Source organism: Microtus pennsylvanicus, chromosome 1 (assembly GCF_037038515.1).
Source record: "Microtus pennsylvanicus isolate mMicPen1 chromosome 1, mMicPen1.hap1, whole genome shotgun sequence".
NCBI lineage: Eukaryota > Metazoa > Chordata > Mammalia > Rodentia > Cricetidae > Microtus > Microtus pennsylvanicus.
Window position 1 is genome coordinate 140607541 of NC_134579.1, and position 25173 is coordinate 140632713.

Sequence of the window (25173 nt, forward strand, 5' to 3'; positions counted from 1 at the left end):
GTCAGATCACAAGGAGGAAATCTCTATGATGGGCTATTCTTGTTTTATACAACACTATGAGAACACAGACTCTGCAATATCTTTTGATTCCACATTGCTTTTACATGGTTGCTGCTAAAATCTTTCCCTGGTATCTGGTTTTCCCTGGTGTGAGTAGATGTGGGGAGAACCCCCTGCCTGTAACATAGTGTGTTTCTCTCATGAAAACAACCTGATCTACTGAGCAATTTTACCTGTGGATTATCAAGAAGATGATTCCTCCCTAACTCTGCTGTCTAATTGATATAATGTAAGCTTATACAGAATTTTGGTAAATAAAAATGAGCACAAGGAAGTAATACACAGTCTGTGCCTATGAGCTCCCCCTAAGGGACTCCTGCAGATCACAGCTCAAGTAAAGAAAAGCAGTGAGCCAGCTGTCCCAAATTCCATGAATCTTAATGCTGAGAAATCTATCACAGGCTTTAGTGTGCATTAGTAGTTGAAACAAAGCTTCAAAATAACTTTAGATTAGACAAGATACCTTGCTAATGATCTTTTTAAGATTAACTACCCTAGAAAAGCAATCTAAAATTCACAAGACACATAGCTGAGCTGCCCATTCATTTAGGATAGAGTCAAAACTACAAAACAGCCCAATCATTGCCGACTGTCAGGTGAATACATCATTGCACCCGCTCCTGACATTAAATTGCTGATATGGGTGTGCACCATGAAGACTCGAGTTCAGCTGACTGATTGTTTTTTACATATGTAAGTGTTGGCTCCTGGTATTGCATATAACAGTGAGTAGAACACCAAAGTTTAGGAACAGAAGCAATTTTTGTTCAGGGGCTCCATTGAGGAAGGAAATTCTGACTAGAGAGTACTGTGAATTTGTAGAACCCTAAAGGGAACTGCAGGGGTTTTTTTTTTGTCCAAGATCAAACGCATAATGGTGCCACAGTTTCCTGTGAGTGCAGACTGGGGTGAAGCCAAGAAATTTATGCTTTCTCTGCAATATTCTCTTGATCCTGAACTTGCAGATTTATGACACTCCAGTCACCTTGGAGATCCAAAGAGAATCTGGAATTTATGACTTCTGATAACAGGTTATTAGTTCAATATGTTTACATAGTTGTGGGTTAGTTTGAATAGCTCTTCCCCTGCCAGGGAGAAATGAAATGTAACCCTTGGTGACTTCTGCATTACCTGAAAGATTTTGTTGGGGTGTGTAAGCAGTTGGGAGAAAAGAGAGAGAGAGAGAGAGAGAGAGAGAGAGAGAGAGAGAGAGAGAGAGAGAGAGAGAGAGAGGCAAAGAGACAGAGAGACAGAGAGAATTAGAGAGAACAACATGAGAAGAGAATGAAAAATCAAACTGTCAGAACAGTGTGAGTGTTTTTTCCCTAACCCTCAGACAGAAAAGTCTTAGCTTCATGGATTCTGTAGATTTCCCTTCAAATCCTGTGCTGTCTGAAGGCTAGCCCACAAGGCTGGAACAAATGCATTCTATATATGGTCTTAATTCTATGTCTGTGGACTTGCCTAATGTGTGTGGTTCATGTAGACAGAATCACATAGCTGTGATCTTTTGTGTCTGGCATCTTTTACTTCACACAGTATTATCTAGGTTCCTGCGCTTTGCAGACAGGGTCACATCATCCAAGGGCTTTAGATTAGATGCATTGCATTTAGGCTTTAGACTTGTCTCATGATCTTTCTCAGCAAAAGCACAACACCTTCTTTCATGTGTTCTGCCAGCAGAAGAAGTGGTCCAGATTTAGGGTGGATTTTCCTGCTTCTAATAAACAAATAAAAAAATTCCTCACTGGATACCAGCAGCCTGGGTTTTATTTGATGCCTGATACAGTCAAGTTAACTCTCAAGTGCCGCCACCACAGTGCCCAGTCCCCTGACTTCCTGGCTATTCTTACATGTGACCTCTTGGTTGTCTAGTAACTAAGGTTCTCCTCAGAAGGGCTTCTTGCTGAAAACTCCCATCACATCCTTGACAGGTTTGTGAAAGGACAACCTGTTGCCTTGTTTCTTGCTCCATCGTGAGAACCTCAAAGAGCAGGTGGCTGATGCCAGGTGTTTAATACAGTGAACAGTAGCCAGCAAGTAAATAAACCACTCGATAAAGTGACACAGTGAGTAACTCCTTAAACTTGCCCCATGTGCAGTCGGACCTTGTCTGCCTAATCTCTGTCAGTCTCTTATGATGACCACAGGAAATCCTTGTCCCCATAGTGTCCAGGATGACCCCAGTTCTGTGACTCATCTGTGCTTGCTGTCTTCCACCTTCTGACATATGTGTCTGGGAGCGACCCTTTGAGTGGTGTCCCCTGAGAATGAGCCTCTACAAAACACACTGCTGAGACAAACAGGTGCTTATGTGAAGGTGATTTATATATCGTCATCACCTAGGAAGATGTCTCTGTGCAGCCATTGGCCAATCAGCAGGCAGCTCTCAAATCACCTGGATGGAATTAAATTTCATTTGTCTCACCAAGCTCCCTGTATCCTAGGGAGAGTTACCATAATTTTGCCAAGGGAGATTCCTGGTACACCCTCCTCCACCAACAGTAGAAATAGGACAACAAGCAAAGCAGCCAACCCATCAAGAACAACAGGGGAATGTGCATCAAGCCAATGGAGGACCATGGTGTTCTGTCTTTTCCTGAATCTTGCTGGGATGGACCTAGGATCTCTCCAGCTCAAGGTCTGTCTCTGTCCTGGACAATGGTTTCTGCCTTTGCTGGAGAACCTTTTCAAACAGACCTGATGACCTTTCTCAAATTCTTCCAAAGGGTGAGATGTGGAGGAGGTCAGGGTGAGGAGGCAGGAGGTGGAAGGAAGGAAATGGTGCTCACAGGCAGCAAAGAGTTGCAAGTCCATGGTTCAATAGGCATCTCCAGATCAGGTTGGGAATTCTCTTGTTCCAGCCATGCTGTGGTACTAGAGAAGCTTCTAGAATTATTTTGACAAGGAACAGAGGGAAGATTGGTAGGGACATAGCTTCTGGTAGACATACTGTGTTTTCCATCATGGACAGCAGTATTTCATGTGTGGAGTCTGTGAAACTCATAAAGTCCAAAGTTGGAAGGTTCTCAGAAAATCTGGGACAAGAGCACACAGGAAAGCTTATATGAGAGATGATCATGTGAAACCACAGAACTCAGGATAGGGTTCTAACCTGATGAGACCCAGACAACCTAACACCAGGCAGTGTGATCCAGTGAGAGGAAGGACCCATTACTAGGGTCAGCTTTGATGTCTGGGCTTTGACTCTGCAGCTGAGAGGAAATATGGAGATACTGCCACAGCCTACATGAACCTCAGCCTATTCTTGCCCTGCGTGGACACGAAGTGATATGGGACCTCCTAGAGGATCAGGGTGAGGCTTTCTGTGTATTGGGGACATGGCCATTATTGATCCATCTTCCAAGAAGTGGTGAGTGGGGGATGGTCCTTTGGGTAGGGGAGGGAAGTTCCCACCCAATACCACTCTTAGGTATAATTTTTTTATTAGTTTATATTTTGGCCAAAGAAAGGCTTAAAACTTCTTCAAGGCGTTTTGTCTAATCTCCATGAAGAACTTGGTACCATGTGGAACATGAAGGATGAAATCAGCGTGGAGGCTTGGGGTCTGGTGGTGGAGGTTTGGAAAACCTGGGCAGAGGTCCAGGGGTGTGTGAAGGAGGTCGACACAATAGAGTCACAGAGATGGAGAGTGTGGTGGCTAAAGATCCTGATAGAGTGGCGTAGAGACTGGTTCTGGGCGTTGAGACAGGAGAGGGGATGAAAAACTAAAGATCCAAGGACACATGTCGAGGTAGAACTTTCAGAGAAAAAAATGCTGAATTGACATATATGGTCCTAAAATTAGGCATCAGAGACACAAAGTATCCTGGTGGGAAGGACAGACGGAGGTGAGAGTAACAGGGTGTGGTGGTTTGAATGAGAATAACCTGCATGGCTCAGATCTTTGAATACTTGGTCCCCAGTTGGTGGAAATGTTTGGGACAGGTTAGGCGGTGTGGCCTTATTGGAGGAAATGTGTCACTAGGGGTGGACTTGGAGGTTTCCAAAGCTGATTGCTTTCCCAGATAGTGCTCTGTCTACCTCCTACATGGATGAGATGTAAGCTCTCAGCTACTGCTTCAGCACCATGACTGTTCACCTGCTTCCATGTTCCTGACCATGACAGTCATGGCCTCACCTCTGAAACTGTAAGCCCCAGTGAACTCTTTTTCTTCTTGGCTGTGCTGGTCATGGTGATTTACCAGTACGATGGAACAGTAACTAAGACAAAGGGCATGAAGGGATGACAGACTCTTAAAGAGAGATCAAAGATGAGATCAGAGGAAGCAGATGCACAAGGACCATGGCAGACATATGAAGACTAATTTACACAGCAACATTTCAGAAATGAAGGCGAACCAGGGATGGAACCAGCCATGTGAGAGTCAGTCAGAGGGGCAATGTAGGTGACACCTAGACCTCTGTGATGTGTTTCTTGTTTCCAAGGGCCTTTGTCTGGGTCCATATTTCTCTTTGGTATGTCAGCCAGGCTCTCAAGCAATAGGCCACAACTGAAGTAGTCATGTACCCTTCCAGAAAGGCTGTTGTTACCCTAACAAAGTGTCAGGATGTTGTTTTGTCCCTCTCTTTGCAAGAGTGTGCACCCAGCTGCATGGAGTCCTGGGTCTGAGCCTGGGCATCACATGAAGAGATTGTACTGGGACAATCTTGTCATCCTATGATTTGGAAGATTGAGGAAGGAGCCCAGGATTTGAAGGTTATCCTCTGTGCCTTACATGGAGGCCAGCCTGGAACCCAAGAAACTCTATAAGAAAGAATAAACAAAATCCATCTTTTTCTTAACAAAATACAGTGTCTACTTGTTTACAGAAGTCTCAGATAGCATTTCTGGTTCTAGTTTGCTACTCCCTTCTCCTGGCTCTTAACTTTGAGAAAATATTTTATGTACTTGAGAATTGGTGCATTTATGTTTATGCAGTTTCCACCTGTACTGTGTATATGCTCCTGCCCATTGAAGGTCAGAAGAGAGTATTGGATCCCTTGAAACTGGAGTTACAATTTTGGGAGGGTGATGGAGGAGGGTCATTGGTTAAAAAATAAAGAAACTGCTTGGCCCTCATAGGTTAGAACATAGGTGGGTGGAGTAAACAGAACAGAATGCTGGGAGAAAGAAGAAGTGAGCTCAGACTCGATAGCTCTCCTCTATGGGGCAGACGCGCTGAGGCTCCAGCCCAGAATGGACATAGGCTAGAATCTTCCCAGTAAGCGTGCCTCGGTGCTACACACATTAATAGAAATGGGTTAAGAGGCTGAAACTAATGGGCCAGGCAGTGTTTAAAAGAATACAATTTGTGTGATGTTATTTCAGGGTATAAGCTAGCCAAGCAGCCAGGTGCCGGGCCGTGGGAAGAGGCCCGCAGCTCATACAACAGGAGGGGAACAGCAAACAGCTTTGGAATTCATGGGATGAAACCTGGCAGTCAACATAAACAGGCTGTGTGAGTCTTGGAGAAGCAGAGTCCTAGGACTGTGTGTCCTGAGGACCTCATGCTGTTATTGAGCATAGCTCTGCTTATTGCCCTCATGGTCACCATGTCCCTCATAATCTATGGGTTGTATGAAAACTCTCAGGCACTTTCTAGCCCCTCACTGGGCAGTGTTACTGGTTCTTACAATAATAATTATTGACTTTTCCAAGCATTGCTGCTGGAGCAGTTGAATGATTCAACCAGCACCCTTGGAAAGATTTTAAACATATAGATTGTTGATAAAGTTAAGTTAAGATTGTCTGGCTTCTTCAATGGAAGAATGGATGAAGAAAGTATGGAATATATACATATTAGAGTACTACTCAGCAGTAAAAAACAATGACTTCTTGAATTTTGCATGCAAAGGGACAGAAATAGAAAACACTATCCTGAGTGAGGTAAGCCAGACCCAAAAAGAGGAACATGGGATGTACTCACTCATATTTGGTTTCTAGCCATAAATAAAGGACATTGAGCCTATAATTCGAGATTTTAGAGAAGCTAAATAAGAAGGTGAACCCAAAGAAAAACATATAGACATCTTCCTGGATATTAACCTTCATCAGGCAATGAAAGGAGACAGAGACAGAGTCCCACATTGGAGCACCAGACTACAACCCTAAGGTCCAAATCAGGAGCAGAAGGAGAGAGAGCACGAGCAAGGAACTCAGGGCCATGAGGGGTGCACCCACACACTGAGACAATGGGGATGTTCTTTCGGGAACTCACCAAGGCCAGCTGGACTGGGTCTGAAAAAGCATGGGATAAATCCAGACTCACTGAACATAGCGGACAATGAGGACTGCTGAGAAGTCAAGAACAATGGCACTGGGTTTTGATCCTACTTCACGTACTGGCTTTGTGGGAGCCTAGGCTGTTTGGATGTTCACCTTACTAGACCTGGAAGGAGGTGGGAGGTCCTTGGACTTCCCACAGGGCAGGGAACCTGGTCTGCTCTTTGGGCTGATGAGAGAGGGGGAGTTGATTGGGGGAGGGGGAGGGATATGAGAGGCGGTGGCGGGGGAAAAGACAGAAATCTTTAATAAATAAATAAATAATAATAAAAAAATAAAAAAAAGATTGTTTGGCTTAAGGCTTCACTCCAGCCTCTGTGATCCCTATACCCAAAAAGTCTCGAATGTTTGGGTGGAAGGCTCCATTCCAAGCCTCCTCCCCTAGGAGTTGCCCCAGTCCAGACTCCAGCTCCGAGAAAGCCCACCAAACAGTGACCCCTCATCAAAGATGCTCAAGACTTTTAGGAATATTCCTAAAAAATGAGCCTCTCCACTGAAACAAATAATCTCAATCAGCCCGAATTAAAAGATTTAATTCGGTTTAATTAGACATCTGTACTCTTGGGTGGCCTGAGGGGAGAATGGAAAGCCAACGAACCACCAAAGAGGAAGAGGGAAGACCATGCATATATTTTCTGGGGAGCAGTTTAAATAGCCTGTTGGAGTGTTCTTGACCTTTCCTTGGGAGGGGTCAAGGTTTGGTGGGCTCAGGGGAGGGTGCTTCCAGAGATGGATGCCAGTGGCTGGGATGACATTCCAGACCCTTGAAATAAGAGATGACAGGAAGCTGAGGTGATATTTATGACCATAATTTTAGGCTCTCTTTGGATAAAGAGGCATTGACTTAAGTCTGAATACTTCCTGTGAGAGGGTGGGTTATGTGGGGGATGGGAGACCTGTTTATTGGTCTGTTCATGCTCAGTGAGAGGAGTGGCTGGAGAGGCATCCTGTTCACTGTCATCCCAGAGATGCCAGGCATCTGTTCCTTGAGGGAGATGAGAAGGCAGGTGACTAGGAGAAAAATATTATTACCCATCTTGTTTGTATCACCAAAGAAGAGTGTGCCAGGATGAGGAGCAGATAGGCCCTTCATTGTAGCATCTTGAAAATCCAGAGATTGGAAGGTCATAACTGATGGACAGACCAAGTGTCCTGAATAGGTGCCCACTTGAGCCTGGAGAGATGGTACCAGCACGGATTTCACAAAAGCTTGGCAGCCGAGGGGGTGGTGAGCATTATCATGTGAGGTGCTGTCCGTCAAAGTTCAAGAGAACTAGGAGCTAGCTGTTTGGGGAGTACTCTGTCCCTTAGCTAGAACCAGGCAATTTAAGGACATTAAGGACCACTGCTGTAGGGACAGGGAGACAACTGTCAGCATATAATAGGAGAAGGGACCTCAAAAGGGAGAGGTAGGGGACATAGCCTGCTCGTGGAGGAGTTTTGAGTGGGAGGTGATGGTTAAGGAGAAAGGGACTGCCATAAAGCAGCTCAGAAGGGGTCCGGCCCATAGGGAAACATGGGGTAGCCATGAGGCAAGTGAGGGCAATGGGGAGCAGGGAGGGCCAAGATAACCTGAGTTCAGTGGAGAGCTTGATTAGCTGTTGTTTGATGAGTCCATTGGCCCTCCCCACCTTTCCCAAGGATTATGGATGGTAGAGGATGTGGGATTTCCAGGATATATTGAAAGCTTCTGACACAAGCTCTATGAACTTGGAAGTGAAGCCTGGCCCATTGTCCATCTGAATGGTCTATGGCACGCCAAACTGAGGAATGATGTGGTCCAGGAGTGCATGAGTCACCACATCTGCCATTTTTCCGGAGGCCAGAAATACTTCTATCCATTCTGTAAGAGTATCTAAAAGTGTTAGGAGATAATGGAGTTTTTTATGAGTAGCCATATGGGTAAAATCAACCGGCCAATATTCACCCAGTTGGTGTTCACAAAGCTGGTGTAGAGACTGATATGTGGAGTGCCCCTGTGGGTTCACCTGGGCACATGCCTACCAGGAATAGCGAACCTGTGAAATATGATTTCAGAGAAGGATGGCTCCAAGAAGAGGGGCTCCCAGAAGTGGAACAGTGCTTTGGGGCCTATGTGTCAGGTCTGGTGGATGTCTGAAATGATTGACAATGCCTGGTCTTGAGGAAGGATGAGATGGATAGTTAAATAGATCCATCCACCCTTTGTTTTTGTCCCTTCCCTTTATATGAGTTCATCCCTCTCTTTTGATTGGTAACAGGGCTGACAGGAGGGAGTTAAGAACAACATACATTCTGTGGAATCAGAGGAGCTAGAGGCCAGCACCGGCGCCACTGAGTCAGCCTTGGCATTGCCTAAGGCCACTGGGTCCTTGGAGGACTGGTGTCCCTGACAGTGAATAATGCCTACTTCTGCAGGAAGCTGGAGGATCTCCAAGAGGTTTGCTATAAGTGGTCCATTAACTACAGGAGTGCCCTTGATTGTAAGGAACCCCCTTTTCTTCCAGAGTGCAGAATGAGTATGGCCTATTAAGAAGACATATTTAGAGTCAGTATAGATTTTAGTCCATTGGCCCATGGCTATTTGGAGTGCACGAGCCAAGGCAATTATTTTGTCCTTTTGTGAGGAGGATCCCGTTGGCAAGGGGGTGGCTTCAACTGTGTTACTGAAAGTGACCACTGCATAAGCTGCCTGGCAGTTTCCTGATTTGTCTATGAGGAAACTTCCATCAACAAATAGGGTGAGCTGGGAATCTGTAAGTGGCTGGTATAGACAACCTGGCCATGGTGAGGTTAAAGCCTCTACAGGCTCTGGGCAAGAATGAGAGAAGGTACCATTGGGGGAGGAAACAGGAAGGAGAGTTGTGGGGTTTAGGGCAGGGCTGGAAGCCAAAGTAATTTCATTGTTTTCTAGAAACAGTAAGTGAAAAACCTGGGCTTGTGGAGGCCCAAGCAGAGAGAGAGAGGAGTGTCTCAGATGTTCTGAGAAGCGGTGGGTGGAATATACCATGATTGGCCTGGTCAAGGTGACCCTGAGAGCTTTCCAAGTGAGTTCAGCTGCTGCCGCCAGGATTCTCAGGCATGGTTGCCATTAATAGAAGGTGAGGTTCAACTGTTTGGATAAAAAGGCAGCAGCCTGATTCGAATGCCCAACCTGTTATGTTAGAACTCCCATGGCCTCTCTTCTCATTTGAATAGAGATAATAACCTTCATGGCTTCTAGAAGACCAAGAGCAGGGACTGTTAGAAGGGTATCTCACAGAAGAGAGAAGTGGTGGTGGATGATGTCCGGGTGGCTGAGAGTCCTCGTGGGGGTCTCTCTGACTGCCTAATACAGAGGCTTGGCAAGGCCCAAAATGAGAGGATTTGTGTCCCTGTGGTTTGGGGCTGTAAATCCCGCAGGGCCTGGACCCTGCCAGAGGTGAGGGTCCTAGACCCCAGGCTAAGTTGAACACTCAAATATACCACTGTAGGAGAGCACAGCTGAGCCTTAGTTGGCCAGACTCGATATCCCAGTGATCCAAAGAAGTTCAGATGTGCAGAGGTGGCCTGTTGGGACAAAGACAATGTAGGAATGCAGAGAAGATCATCAACATACTGGAGGACTGTGCTAGAATCTGTTTCAAAGTTTGAGAAATCTTAAACCAGAGCTGGGCCAAAGAAATGGGGGCTGTCCCAAAAATCCCAAGGGAGAACAGTCCATGTAAGCTGACTGGAGGATAGAAGTCATGCCAGGTTTGATGGTCGGCATGGGTCAGATAGTGATACTCCTTAATATAAACAGAAGGATTAGCAGAGAAGGAATCCAACAGCTTCTCTATTTCAGAGAGATCTGGTAGGAAGAAGGGAAAGAAGACTTTAACAATACCATTTGGCTACTGCTTCTTCCAAGAGAAGGCAGAGAAATACAGGGTTATGCTGAGATCTGTTGTGAGGGGAGATGGGGGACGATTGGGAGGGGTTAGTCCAGTGTGTAGAGGGGATCCAAGAAATAGTTGAGGTGTGGGGGGTAGATAGAGGCAGCAGGAGTGAGGGGAGGTGAGTAAGGTGGGTAGGGAGTGAGTTAACCTTGAACTTCTAGTTTGGCTGGGGAAGGAGTAGGTAGAGGTGGGTAAGGAGAGGATTGTGGAGAATGTTGTTCAGCAGGAGGGGTTTAGATAGTAAGGGGTCAAGGGAGTGGGGGAGGGGTCAGTGTATCAGGTTGCATAGTCATGGCAGAGCTTTTAGAGTTCCAATTTCCAGATGGTAGGGAATCTGGAGGCACTGTGACTCTGGCTACCAGAACCAGTTCTGCAAGACACTGGCTACTGAGAGCGGGGTGAGGGTGCAGTGCCCAGATTCATGAACATATGAGAGTTCTGTCCATTTATCCCCACAGTGGCAAGAGTTCCCTCTGGTGTTCATTGCATCCCATTGTCAAGGTTGTATTGAGGCCAAATCTAGGGCATAAAGAAATTAGCCTTTCGGGACAGATATATCTAACAGTGGCAATGTATAAAAATTTTGTAGGAGGCAGCCCAGGGGTGATAACGGATCTGGTTTGAATTGCAAGAACCCAGTTTAAAAGTCTATGTCCAATTGTGGGGCTCAAGTCTGTCACAGTATGTCTAGTGGTACAATCTTGAGCTAAAATGGGGCTGTAAAAATTGAATGGTATGCGTCCCTCACTATGCAATCTTCACTTCACCGAAGCCTGGCTGAGCCGCTTGGGTAAGACTTTGGCCACGATTGCGACTTCAAAGGAAAACCCGAAAATCATTGACAAAATTAGATGTACATGGATCCCGAAGCCCCATTGGCATAGAGCAAAACCAAGGGGAACTTAAGGAGACAAAGCCTATCAAGCCTGGAAGCTGATTTTAGCTTGGCAGAGAGCACTCCCTATAAGAGCATTTTCCTACATGTGGCCTTGAGACCCTGGGAAAAACACCTCCCCCACCCCCGGCGGGAGCTCCAAAATGTTAGGAATATTCCTAAAAACGAGCCTCTCTGCCCACACATATAATCCCAATCAGACCAAATCAGACCACGTTAAAAGATATCCAGGTTTAATTGTACACCTGTGCTCTTGGGTGGCCCTCGGGGGAACAAAAGGCCAATAGGGTATTTAAACTGATCCCACCCCCCAGAGAACAAATGTGGTTTTCCAGTCTTCCTTCTCCATCTCCTCTCTGAGGGTCTGGGGGGACACCCAGAAATGCTGGCATCCATTAAAACTGGGCTTTTCCTAATTCGATTTGGTTTGGTCGAATTCAGATTATTGCATGAGTGGAGAGATTTATTGTGATGTAAAAACTTTTCAAAGATGTTTATGTTAATGGCTTTGATGCAGAAAATCTTGGGGGAACAATTTCACCTTAAGAAAGGCACACAGTTGAGTGAGGTCTTTGAGGTCTGGGAACAAAACAATGGCAGCCCGGCTATTGCTGGCTGATGTGCCGTGATCACAGGTGATGATTTATTCTTTGTCCCCATTTAAGCTCTCAGTTTTCTGATATGTTTTAATAAAAATATTGTTGATGAGTTGGTATACACTGTGAGGGTTTAAAAAATAAATGGTGGTTTTTCATAATCAAGAATGTAAATTTGTGATTCTTTTGAGATTTTTTATAAAATTACCATTTAAGATAAATTATAAAATGATCGGTCCTTTCTTAGTAACCCTAAAATGCAGCCTGCCAGTAAAGAACTGGCTAAGAAAAAATACCTTGCTCACTTATGCTCTGTTAACATATAACAAGTTGCTTAGATATGAATGTATGCAGATCTTTGGAAATCATTGCCTTTCTTTTCTTCAATACAGGGATTCTCTGTGTAGCCATGGCTGCCCTGTAACTCACTCTGTAGACCAGGTTGTCTTGAATGCTCAGGCTTATGTGCTGTTTAACCCAAATCTATAGTTTTTGCTATGTTCAAAGATGTGAGTCTACTCCTGCTGTTTTACAGATACCTGTTCTATGCTTTTCCTATAATATGGATTTCAGTGCAAATTTGATAGTGCAAATATATCTAAAACTTTTATGTTTCTTTATAAAATGATTTATATAAAACAGAAAATTAGAAGAATTATAAAACTTGGATTTACTTCTCACAAGCTAAAAGGATTATAGTATTTTTTCTCTCTCCTGGTCTTGAGTCTCTGCCCCTCCCTCAACTATTGAGGCTATAAGTTTACAGTTTTCAAATGAGTTCCTAAATCTTAACTCCCGTTCCTCTTTGTATCTGTCTTAACAGTTTCCTACTTGGCTGACAAACACATCCAAGCATCAGTTGCTGATGACAACCTGCTCCAAATGACTATGAGTCTGAACTTGCTGAAATCTGGTGTGGACCAACCTAGCCAACGTGATTGCTATCTCTTGAGCTTGTCAATGAACCAGATGCTTCTAAGTTCCCTCATTGCCTTTGACTGACATTCTGGCCTTCCAGGACCCTGAGAAAAGTGTCCTAAGGTCAGCAGGAAGTAATAACAGAAATGAGTATGTTCATTCCTGTTTCCTCCCTGGAATGTTAGATAAAAAGGGAATTTCTCAAACGTTGAATGGATAATCTCCAGTATATTAGATCTTATTAACCTCTTGGTTTAAACTTCAGAAAATCTCTACCAATGGACCTGTTGTCTTGTACCCATCTGTTCTTAATGCCTCTTTTTCAGCCCTCTCAGGTCATACAAAAGTTGCACCTCTTGAACAATGTATTTGTATTTGCTATGAGAAAGGTGTGGACTACTGTGTAGAAGGAGCAGCGGCTGCATTCCTGCCACCTGGCTCCCAGCCGCCTGGCTAGCTTATGCCCCGAAATAATAACACGGATAGTGTATTCTTTTAAACACTGCCTGGCCCATTAGTTTCAGTATCTTCTTGGCTAACTCTCATATCTTGACTAACCCATTTTTAATAATCTGTGTAGCACCATGAAGTGGTGTCTTACCAGGAAAGATTCAGCATGTCTGACCTGGCGGCTTGCTCCATCTCATCTGACTTGAAGAGGAGAGACATGGCGTCTGGCTCATTTCACTTCTTCCCAGCATTCTGTTCTGTTTACTCCACCCACCTAAGGGCTGGCCTATCAAATGGGCCAAGGCAGTTTCTTTATTAACCAATGAAATCAACAAATTGACATATGACCTTCCCACATCAGTACTATATGACATTAATGGATTTAAACTAATTTATTAGTATGATAATTTTAAATTTGTAAAATACTGTGTATTATAAAAGACATACCCCGTGAAGTATGCCATTTTACTGTTTAAGAATTCTATTAGAAGGACTTACTTCAGTCACAGAACTGATTACATTCCTGATGCAATCAGCAGCACTTTGTAACTTTCTTTTTTTTCTGGAGGGGGCAAGACATTTGTATGAAGTGTATTTGCATCACTCAGAAAATGCACTGTATGGCTACACAAAGGCAGATTTCTGAACAAATCACTACATGGCTCGTTAAAGAACAAAGCTTCCAGAAATGGAAAAAAGGAGGAAAGAAAATTTCTTTAAAAGCCATCAAAGAGAGATTGGTCATTGATGCCTTGAATAAATGATAATTGCTGTCTGGGTACCATTAAGCTATTGATGCTAAAACCCCAATATCAGTCTCTGGAACAAACTCATCTCAGGGATTTGAGATGATGTACTATTCAGGGTCACAGAAATTTTGAAAGGGCACATTTGAGTCTTAATGATCAATTAAAAACAAAATAAAAATTTTGAGTTAGGGTTATATTCACAGTCACCATATTTGTGTTTTATTTTTTATATAATTTTTAAATTTGGTTGTCTGTGAACAATCTGCTATGAATAGATTTTGTCATGAAAACACCACCACATAATTTTCTCAGGCATCAACTGGTTTATGAAAGGGTCCCAACACTGTTGTGGTATGGGGAGAGGGCATGTTTGTGGTTTTTACAGGATGAAAATAAATCTCAATTGGTAGGGTGTGTGGAGCAGAGATATACTGATCCTGATGTTGCTGCTGAGAATCCAGAAAAGCCAGAGTGAGACCCATTGGGCCTATGTTCCTTATCCACCAATTTTACATTCTTCTGTTTGGGAAAGAAAAGAAATTGTGGTCACAGTCAGTGATACACATCTGTTAGATTGACCCGCCACAGAAGAGTTCCTGATTACTTGAAAATTTTGTCATGTTGGGTATGGTAAAGGAGTCCCTGTATGTTTTGCAAAGAATATTGCTTTGGAGGGATGTCTTGGAGTGTTTCCAAAATTAATGACAGAAAATGATAAATAATACACTTATTACACAAAGTAACTGCTTCTTCAAGGTAATTGGGTAAATGATACTTTACCTCCTCAGTGATTTTGCCATGCACAGAGGAACTGAGAGAGTCAAACAGAACTGTGTTGTGAAGAGAATGTACTGGTATTATACCATTAAAGTACAATATCACAGGCACATCACGATACACTCATGACTGGTCTGGAAATCAAGAAGATTATAGCGACTATTATCCTTTGCCTACAGCAGAATCCTGGGACCAAGGACTGTCATCTGGAATTTGGTATTCCAGAACAGAATTTCCACAGACTTATGCTTGGAAAATGGCTGCTGTCATGGGAAAAGTGACTGGACAATTCTGTTCTTCAAAACCTGGTTGCCCCCTGAAAGGGACTGTTTTGGTTTATGTAATGTTCTTTTGTTTGGGGAGATAAAGCTCTCTTTGTATGGTTTTCTTGTTTAATTTGTCGTGTCCTGATTATATTTTAACTAATTTTATTTCTCAAGTGGTTGATCATACCTGGCTATGTATTGGTCTTAAAACAACCTTCTTTTGTGATGTTGCCTGTGCATGCAAAACAGCCATGGTTTGATGACAAAGAGTTGCAAGTAACTGAGGAAATCAAGAAAGCTTTCCGTAGACAGCCGCGTGTTGCTGGATTAGTCACAGCAGGAACTTCAGTTCTTTTTGTTATGCTTGCTACTACTGCACTTGCTTCAGTGGCTTTGTCTCACTCTATTAAAAATGTGGTGTTTGTTAATCAGTTATCTAAAAATGTTTCTATGACATTGGAGACACAAGCAGATACTGATGTAAAAATAGAACATACACTGAATGCCTTGCATGATGTGGTACAATGTTTGGGAGATGAGCTCCAGAGCTTAAAAACCAGAGCACAGCTGAAGTGTCATGCTAATTATGAATGAATATGTGTTACAGCTTCTGTGTATAATGACAGTGTTATCTGTTGGGAGAGAGCTAAGTACATCTATAGGGAATCTGGATGATTCTTTTGAATCCTTAGATTTGACTAATTACATCAAGAAATTTTGTATATGAAAAAGGCTAATTTGGATTTTGATGCAGAAAATCAGCTAAAGATATTTTGGAACATTTTTAAAAGTCTTTTCCATTATGGTCAGACATTTACCTCACTTCTTAGCGATATTACAATTATTGGAGCTTATGGTTTTTGGGGGTACAATTTCTTTACCTATCGGTTTCGAGGTGATTATGAACTCACTGTAAAAATTGGGCATGGAATTTCATGGATCAAAACTCCACACACTTCCCTAAAACTTGTTATCAGAGACTTACAGTCAGAGATGGGTGAGTTTTCTTTGCCTCCTTTCAACCTAAGACAGAACATGAATCATTGGGATTCATGCTCACATGATGGGTAAGATTGGAGAAAAGAACCACCAAGGCAGATGCAGTCTTCCGAGGGGACTCTTAGAGGTCTTTAAAAAATAAATGAAAAAGGTGGAATGTGTGGGAGTTCACATGTGACTCAGTCTCCATCTGGGGTCACTTCTAACTTAAAGAATCATTTGAGTTCAAGCTTGCCTTCTCAGCTTTTTCCAGGAACCTTGAGGCCTGTGGTAACGTCTGTGGTAGCCCATAGAAAGAGCACTTTTGTCCAGATGGAAGAGCACATTTTTCTGCTAAGATTTTGGCTGGTGTATGCCAGCTGGAGGCACGCCTCATTAAAAATTAGGAGCTTCTTAGCTGGATGAGATGATGTACCTGCTTGAGCCTCCTCCCAAGGACACTGTAGGGAGGTCATTAGCTGACGGTACTGCCCTTTGTTCTGCCTTTTCCTCTCATTAGTACGTGTGCTCGGTGAGAAATAGACTCAGGACTGTTTAGTACTTCCCTTCAGTCCTCCCTGTCTATCCTATGTTTCTGTCTTCATTTCTCTTCACCTAACATTTCCTCAGCCTCAGTAGCCCCTCCCAGGGTGCCCTCAGCTGATTTCTATCAGAGTGGGCTCTCACAGTTGTTGGCCACTCCCTCATCTCAGTGAATTATTTCTCATCCCCATGAGCAGCATTCACTCTGCAGGTTAAGAAGTTTATTACTTTTCTTTTTGGAGATAGGGTCTCATTAGCCCAGGCTGCCCAGCACTCACTATGTAGCCACCATGCCTGGGCTATGCCTTGCTGATGATCAAGTCCAGGACATCATGTGTGCTAAGCAGGTACTCTCTCAACTGAGCCGTGTCCTTAGCTCAAGATATCAGTGTATTGTCACTATCCCTGTCTCGTTGTTGTTTATCCACCCACTGAACCCATAGAACGCTCTCTCCTCATCTCTCACTGTCCTTCGTCTGTCTGTCTGTCTGCCTCACATTCTCCATTAGCAGGCTCTGAGCCAGACTGATCAGGGCTGACACCCGACTTTACTTCTGGACTACAGTGGCCCAGAGGCAACGTGTCAGCCACTCTGTGCTTTACTGTGTCCACTGAGAAATGTCAGAGGACAGCAGCACCTTAGGTATTTCCCTCACTTGAAAGATTAATTTTTGAGGGTTTCATATCCTATAATGTAATCACATTCACACCCTCCAGCCAGCTGTTCCTATAACCACACCACGTCTCTAGCCACCCAAGTCTGTGCCCTCTTTTTGCTTTTTAAAAACCTTTCAAGTCTAAAAAATGGGGTACTGAACTGAACAGAGAATTCTCAACAGAAGAAGTTCAAATGGCCAAAAGACGCTTAAGGTCATGATCAACCTCCTTAGCGATCAGGGAAATGAAAATCAAAACAACTTTGAGATTCCGTCTTACACCTGTCAGAATGGCTAAAATCAAAAACACCAATGATAGCCTTTGCTGGAGAGGTTGTGGAGAAAGGGGTACACTCATCCATTGCTGGTGGGAATGCAAACTTGTGCAACCACTTTGGAAAGCAGTGTGGTGGTTTTTCAGGAAATTCGGGATCAACCTACCCCAGGACCCAGAAATACCACTCTTGGGTGTTGTATTAGGAGCGGCTGGCTGCTTCCCTGCCGCCCCAATCATACTACAAAAGCATTTGTTCAACTATGGTCATAGCAGCACTATTTGTAATAGCCAGAACCTGGAAACAACCTAGGTGCCCCTCAATAGAAATATGGATAAAGAAGGTGTGGCACATATATACTTTAGAGTTCTACTCAGCGGTAAAAAAAAAATGATATCTTGAACTTTGCATGCTAATGGATGGAAATAGAAAACACTTTACTGAGTGAGATAACCCAGACCCAAAAAGAGGAATATGGTATGTACTCACTCATAAGCAGATTCTAGCCATAACGAATGACACGGAGCCTATAGTTCATGATCCCAGAGAATCTAAATAAGAAGGTGAACCCAAAGAAAAACATATATTTATCCTCCTAGATATTGGAAGTTGACAAGATTGTCAGGCAAAAGTTGGGAGCAGGGAATTGGGGGTGGATTGGGGGGAAGGGGAGATGGGGAGAGAGAATAGAGAAGGGGAGGATTGGGGAGAGCTTGGGGGAATAGGATAATTGAGATGGAGGAAGGGTGGATATGGGAGCAGGGAAGAAGTTTTCCTAACCAAGGGAGCCATTTTAGGGTTAGCTAAAGTCTTGGCTCTAAAGGGGTTCCCAGGTGTCCAAGGGGATTTCCCCAAATAGTTCTGTGAGCAGCAGAGGAGAGTGTGCCTGTACTGGCCTTATCCTATAGCCACACTGATGAATATCTTGCATATCACCATAGAACCTTCATCTGGCGATGGAGGGAGATAGAGACAGAGACTCACATTGGAGCACTGGACTGAGATCCCAAGGTCCAAATAAGGAACAGAAGGAGAAAGAACATGAGCAAGGAAGTCAGGACCGCAAGGGGTGCATCCACCCACTGAGACAATGGGACTGATCTAATGGGAGCTCAGCAAGGCCAGCTGGACTGGGACTGATGGAACATGTGATCAAACTGAACTCTCTGAATGTAGCAGACAATGAGGGCTGACTGAGAATCCAAGGACAATGGCACTGAATTTTGATTCTACTGCATGGACTGGCCTTGTGGAAGACTAATCTGTTTGGATGCTCACCTTCCTAGACCTGGATGGAGAGGGGAGGACCTTGGACTTCCCACAGGTCAGGAAACCCTGACTGCTCTTAGGACTGGAGAGTGAGGGGGAGATGGAGTGGGGGCACTGGGAGGGAAATGGGAGAAGGGGAGGAGGTGGAAATTTTTAATAAATAAATAAAGTAATTAAAAAATAAACATATGATTACTTCATAAAAAACCCTTTCAAGTACAGTTGGGGCAGCCACACCATAAGGTCAGTAATGAATAAGCAGATTATTTTGTGCGAAGGATGTGATGCTTTCCCATCATGCTCCCCGGGCACGGAATTAGAACCTACCCTGCCCAGTAAGAGGAAGATCGTGGGTTCATAAAAGTTCATGGTGGCGTCTTGCCAGCTCATGAGTGTGTAAAGGTCTAGTGTACTGCTGGTCCTCCCCCATGGGGTCAAAGGAGTTTGTGTGTGCCAGTTTCTGGAAGCACTGACTTTTAGACTCAGACACAGCATTCCTCTCTCTTAAGCCTTGTTTTCTCCAGCCCCACCCAAATCTGGACTTTCAGGAACAGGTTTGTTTACCACTGCAAGCTACTACTGTTTGCTCATTTTAATAGAGAAAGTGTGAACGCATTGGCCACACAACCAGGAGTTAGGGCTCAAGTCCCACTAAGAAGAACAGAATGCAGGCTTAGGTTGATGAAGGAGACAGACCCCTTCCTGCTAGTCCACAGTTACACATTAGAAGCAGCTCAGTTCCTTGAGCTCAGAGGACTGAGGAAGGACATAGATGCAGAGGAGAGAAGAAAGGTGGGGCTGTGGTGGGAGGAGTGGAGAGAAAAGGACAACAGAGAACATCATGCCCCCAAGGGGCATAAAAAGGGCACTCAGACAGGGAAGGATAAAGGGAGAACAAGACAGGGAGAGAGTGTGACCACCTCAGTCAGAGACTCAGGAGTCCATGGAGACATGTCTCCTAACAGCTGTGTTCCTGTGTTATCAGATCCCTGCTTTACTGTCTTCTCTACCTGTTCTGCATCCTCCTCTGGATGACAAGTCACAGTTGAACCTTCTCTCTATTTCTCTCGTCTTTGTCTATGGTTGCTCCAGAAGAGAGGTAAAGGAGAATGATACCAGACACACATGCACATACATGTACAAACACACACACACACACACACACACACACACACACACACACGTGCAGAGTAGGCCTTAAATGCAATTTTTAAAAATGTGCTTGTTTACCCCCCGACATTTGTGCCACTATTGTACCAGTGGGCTTATCAGCATATCTTGCAGGCGGTCATTACTGTAACTCACAGGGCTCATAGCTGGGTGAAAATGATGATTGCTCTTCTCCATAGAACCTTCTAGCACTGTGAGCACTAGTAAGTCAGGGTGAGGCTTCAAGAGGAGTACCAGCTAGATTGCTCCATGTTTTTCTGTACCATGAGAATGTGGTATCTTCATTAATATGGGTTTACCATCAAGTTGTGAAAGGCAACGAAAGGCATTGGAAAAAGACTGTGATGTTTGGGGTAGGACAGTCTATGGGACTCATTGGGCCAGGGCAGGAAGATGTAGCCTCTTCTTGGTCTAAGAGTTTTAAAGGTGGTATATGATGCCTCTTTTGGTATTGTCTTCCTCCTTATATGGCAATGCCATTTAAATTCCTTTAATCCATGTATATGTCTTAGGACACTTCCACAGTAGTAGGATTGTAGGGGTTTTTCAAAAGGCCTTCAGTGTTGGTTATCCTTCCTCTCATTCCCCTCTACTCTGTGCTGTCACCCCTTCCCCATTTAATCCTCTTGTTCTAATTCCCACTTACTTCTTATAGCACCATGTGCTATGTCCCCATCCCTGAAAGATCCCCCACGCTGTCCCTTACCAGCTACTTAACCTCTGTGGTGTTCTAAACAAAACACCCATATTGAAAGTGTAAAAGCCACATGGAAGAGGAAACATGCAATGTCTTTCTGGGCCTGCATTACCTTGCCCTGGATGATCATTTCTGGATCCATATAATTCCCTGATCATTTTGTAGCTTCATGTTTCTCTACAGCCAATTAGAATTCCACTGTATATGAACCACATATTCCTTATCCACTCATCACTCGATGTGCATCTTGGCTATTTCTGACTTCCAGCTGTTATGAATAAAGCAGCAATGGACATGATGAGGAAGTATCTCTGTAGTAAGATGCTGTGTCCTGGGGACATGCCCATGTTGGTGGAGCTGGAGTCTTGTGGCAGATCTACTTTCAGCTTGTTGAGGAACCTCCACAGTGATTCCCATAGTGGCTGTACCAGTTTACACTCCCATCAGCCATGAGTAGTCTACCTCATGTCCTGAATCCTTGCCATCATCTGCTCTCGTCTGCTTTAATAATGTTGACAATTCCGGCTGGAGTCAGATGAAATCTCAAAGTCGTGTCTTCTCCTTCCTCCTCTTCTTCCTCCACTTCTTCTAAAGGAGATTATTTTGAAGCAGCTGTCTGGTTTCCTGCTCTTACAGTGTTTCTGTGATGTTCTTGGAACCTCAGGGATCTTGTGTGGTTGTTTTGTAAGTTTATTTACTGGGGACAGGCAGCCCACAGGGAGCTCATCTCTACATTCGACTAGTTTTGTCTTTCTGTAATTTATTCATATTATTTCAAAAGGAGCTTCTTTGATGAGGGGTGAGAGATGCACCTATGAATTGGAGAAGTCTGGTTTTTAAAAGCTTCAATTATATGTATATGAATGTTGCCTGCATGTACATCTGTGTGCCACATGCATGCCACTGGGACTGGAGGTAGAAGCAGTTTTGTGACACAAAGTAAGTGCTTGGAGTAAACTCAAGTCCTTTGGGAGATCAGCAAGTGCTCTTCACTTCTGAGCCATATTTCCGGCCCTATCTCTGTGTGAAATTTATAATATGTATGAAAGTAAAATGCATGAACTGAATAGCCCGAGAATCCAGGATGTTCTCTTCTATAGTAGGGTTCTCATGTGTCATGTGGAGTGATACAATATCACTACAATGCCGGTTGTGATACGTTAAATGTGTATACTATGATCCTCAAAGCAATAATGAAACGAACAAGCACCTAGTAAGCCAAATAGAACCACAAAGACATCTATTAAGTTGGAAATTTTTACCTTTTACCTTAAAGGAGTCACAATGCCAACAGATCAAGGACAATGGTTAGTAGACTAGGTTACAAAATAGAATAATGAGAAATACTTAAGCCAAAGTAAGACAGGGTAAGAGGAAGGGGTGGGAAAGAACATGAGGGACAAATTATTTGCTTTTAGACTTATCCCTGTTGTATAAGGGGGAGAAAGCCGTGTCCCGCAATCTGGCTAGCTTAACCCCCGAAATAACCATGCAGAAATTGTATTAATTAAATTACTGGCTGGCTCAATATATCTAGCCTCTCATTGGCTAACTCTCACATCTTGATTAGCCCATTTCTATTAATCTGTGTTCACCAGGAGGTCGTGGCTTACTGGCATGAGTCTGACTAGCGTCTGTCTTGGGCAGGAGAAGCATGGCATCTGCCACACTGTCTTCTTCCTCCCAGAATTCTGTTCTGTCTACTCTGCCCAACTAAGGGCTGCCCTATCAAAAGGCCAAGGCAGTCTCTTTATTCAATCAATGAAAGCAACACACAAACAGTAGAACCTCCTACATCAATACCAAACAATGTCTGTAATCATGATACAAACTAAAATGTTAGACTGTAGATACAAGCAATTCCCATGGATATATTTTTTGGGAGTTCTGTAGTCAGTGGGATATCCAAAGAAGGTGAGTCATTCCAGGATGCAATTTAGGCTCTTCAGCAGAAAGCAGGTCCAGTCTCTGATGAACTGAATGTCAAACTGCTCTTCCAAAACATATTTATTGTTTGTAACACAAAGGTTGTTTTATGCGTAAAACAAATCCTCATACCAATACCCTCTTTATGTATTCTGTATGTTCGCTGAAGGAATCTTTCAAAATCCTGAAATTTTAGTCCTTTATTGGGTACTGTCTACATTCCAATAACTCAAGATTCTCCAGGTGTGTCAGGATGATCTTGTGCCCAAAGTCAAGCAACATATGAAAAACTCCCTCAGAAAAACAACTCTATAAATCACAGCAAACAATCACTGTTCCTGATTATGATTTTATCAAGCTCTAAGGACTTCCAACTATTACATTCTATTGTTACTAGGTACAATGAGAAACAACTGTTACATTCTAATGTTTAGACACAACGATTCTACTAGATTCCCAAACTACTGCTCATTATAACTACACCAGAGACCCATAAGTTCTACAGTGAACAGTGAAGAAATCTCATCCCTCTCCTGGGAGATGCCTATAGGACTCTGCAGCGGACACTGTTTCCTTCAAGCTATAGTATACTCTGGAGTTGTTGCCTTTGTTGTGAGCCTTCTCCTAGGGAGTCATGAACAGATGACTATTGGCACCACATGAACAACATTTTTTAACCTTGTAGCTTGGTGAACCAATGATTTTATTGGAGGTTGCTCACAGGAACCTAAGTAACCCAAAGGCAGCCATATCACCACCAAATGGCTCATCAAAGCTGCCTCCTTGGCACTCCATGCACAACTTGCAGGCAGCTACACCAGAGAGTACCTCCCTCCCCATCAGCGTTGCTTATTGTTTCCATCCTTCAGAGACGCATTTGTAAGTTCTATAACTTCTTGACTTTTTTTGAGCCTTGTGTCTTCATAGATTCCCATGATTCTTTACTCTTTCCAGGAAAGAATATTTCAAGTCACAGGAAATAGCTATATAGCCTGTCTATTAAAGGTTTTGTGCCTTGTATGGTGCTACTGGCAGGTGATGGTACCTTTAAGAGGTGGGGCTCAGTAGGAGGATGTCATGTTTATCATTGCCCAATGTGAGTGAGTAGTGAGAGCCCTGTCTCTTCTTACTCTTCTCTCACTGATACCAAGAGATGCCTGGTTTTAATCTACAACATTTGTTAAAATGTTCTGAACACCCTGGCTCAATCTTTGACATCTTCACTTCAATGAAAGACGTTGACCTACACAGTTATAAAAGCAGTCTGGAGGAGAAATTACATTTTCAAACAATATTGTTGATAGATTGGATACAACTATGCCAATGAAGTAACACTGGTCCCTGCATGTAACCGTATACAAATATTGACTCACAATGCATCACAAAACCAAAATGGAAGTCCAAACTATAATGCTTCTAAAGTGTTCAACATTTCCAGTTGGGTGTAAGGAAGGCATTTAGTTTTGTACCTGGTGGATAATCCATGAAAAGAATGTAAATGGAACTTTACATATTAAAAAAAACCACGTTGGCCCCTTAAATGACATCGTTTCTGTGTGCTGTGGCATACACCTTTAAGTTCAGCATTTGTGAAGTGGAGTTTGCTGTAATTTGAGATGTGTCCTATAATTTGATATGTTTGTTTATGTGTACATTTGCTGAATTTTTTAAAAAGAGATTTAAGGAAGGGGCTGTAGCTCCGTTGGTAGAGTGCTTGCTCAGCAAGTGTGAAGCCCAGGTTCAATACTGAGCTCATCATAGACTTGGTGCTGGTGCCCACCTGTCATTCCAGCAGGTGGAGGCAGGAGGATCAGTTGAGGATTGGTTCAATATTGTTTTTGGCTATAAAGCAAATCCAGTTCTGGCCTGAGATGGTTTCTCTCATCTCAGAAACCAAGTCCAGCATTGCTCATGTTTCTACCACCTTTCCTGCATCGCCCAACGGCACCGAGTTTGCTGATGATAGAATTGCTTAGAGCAGGCTAACAACCTATGTGCTCTGATAAAGCTCTGCCTTCCAAACTCTTTGCTTAAAATGCGAGGATGTCTTTTGTGGGCAGTGAGGTGGTCAATTCTCTTCCTAAGGATGGAGTGAGCAGACAATGACTGGACAACAAGGGGACTCTATTTACCTCATGGGAACAAGCATTTAAAGGAGAAAGTAAACATCGAGACCCCATGATGGCAGAAGGACACACACCATGAGACACTGTGAGCATCATATATCTCTGCACTCCTGGTCTTCTGTCCCTGGGCAGTCTCAAGGGCTAGAGTCAGCCTCGGGAATGAATTCTCATCTTCAGCCAAGGGATAGAATCTCAGAGGCAGGAATGTGCTCCATAGCCCGTGTCCACAGTTCGAGTCCCACAGGCTGAAGTCGTGGGATCCCGAGCAGGCTCTCTGCTTAGACAGAAGCTTCAGAGCAGCAATCCTCTGACTTGTCTGTCTCTGTGAGTCTTCATCACACTGTTTCTTCTTAATGGAGCTCAGCCCTCAGCCAGGAGCCAGGAACCTGCCCAAAAGCCAGGCTCTGGCCAGGATGTAGGGTATAGAATCCTCCTTCTCTGACCATTCAATGACTTTACCCCTCCAGACTTAGCTTAACCCAAATTTGTAGGGCTATCTGGTTTCTGATTGACTGAATGTATATGTATGCAAATAAAGTGAAAAATGGTACCGTTCAGAGAAGCGCTCTCAAACATCTAGTGGGAGATGGAGGAAAACTAGTTTACAGTCAGGTCAGTGTGTACCCACCTGTGCAGT

The 25173-nt window shown here is 43.7% G+C and overlaps 1 long non-coding RNA gene across 1 annotated transcript in view; it reads right to left on the reverse strand.

The window, feature by feature from the left end:
* Nucleotides 1-25173, reverse strand: part of LOC142859176 (uncharacterized) — a 376470-nt gene that overhangs the window by 229692 nt on the left and 121605 nt on the right. The window lies entirely within an intron of this gene.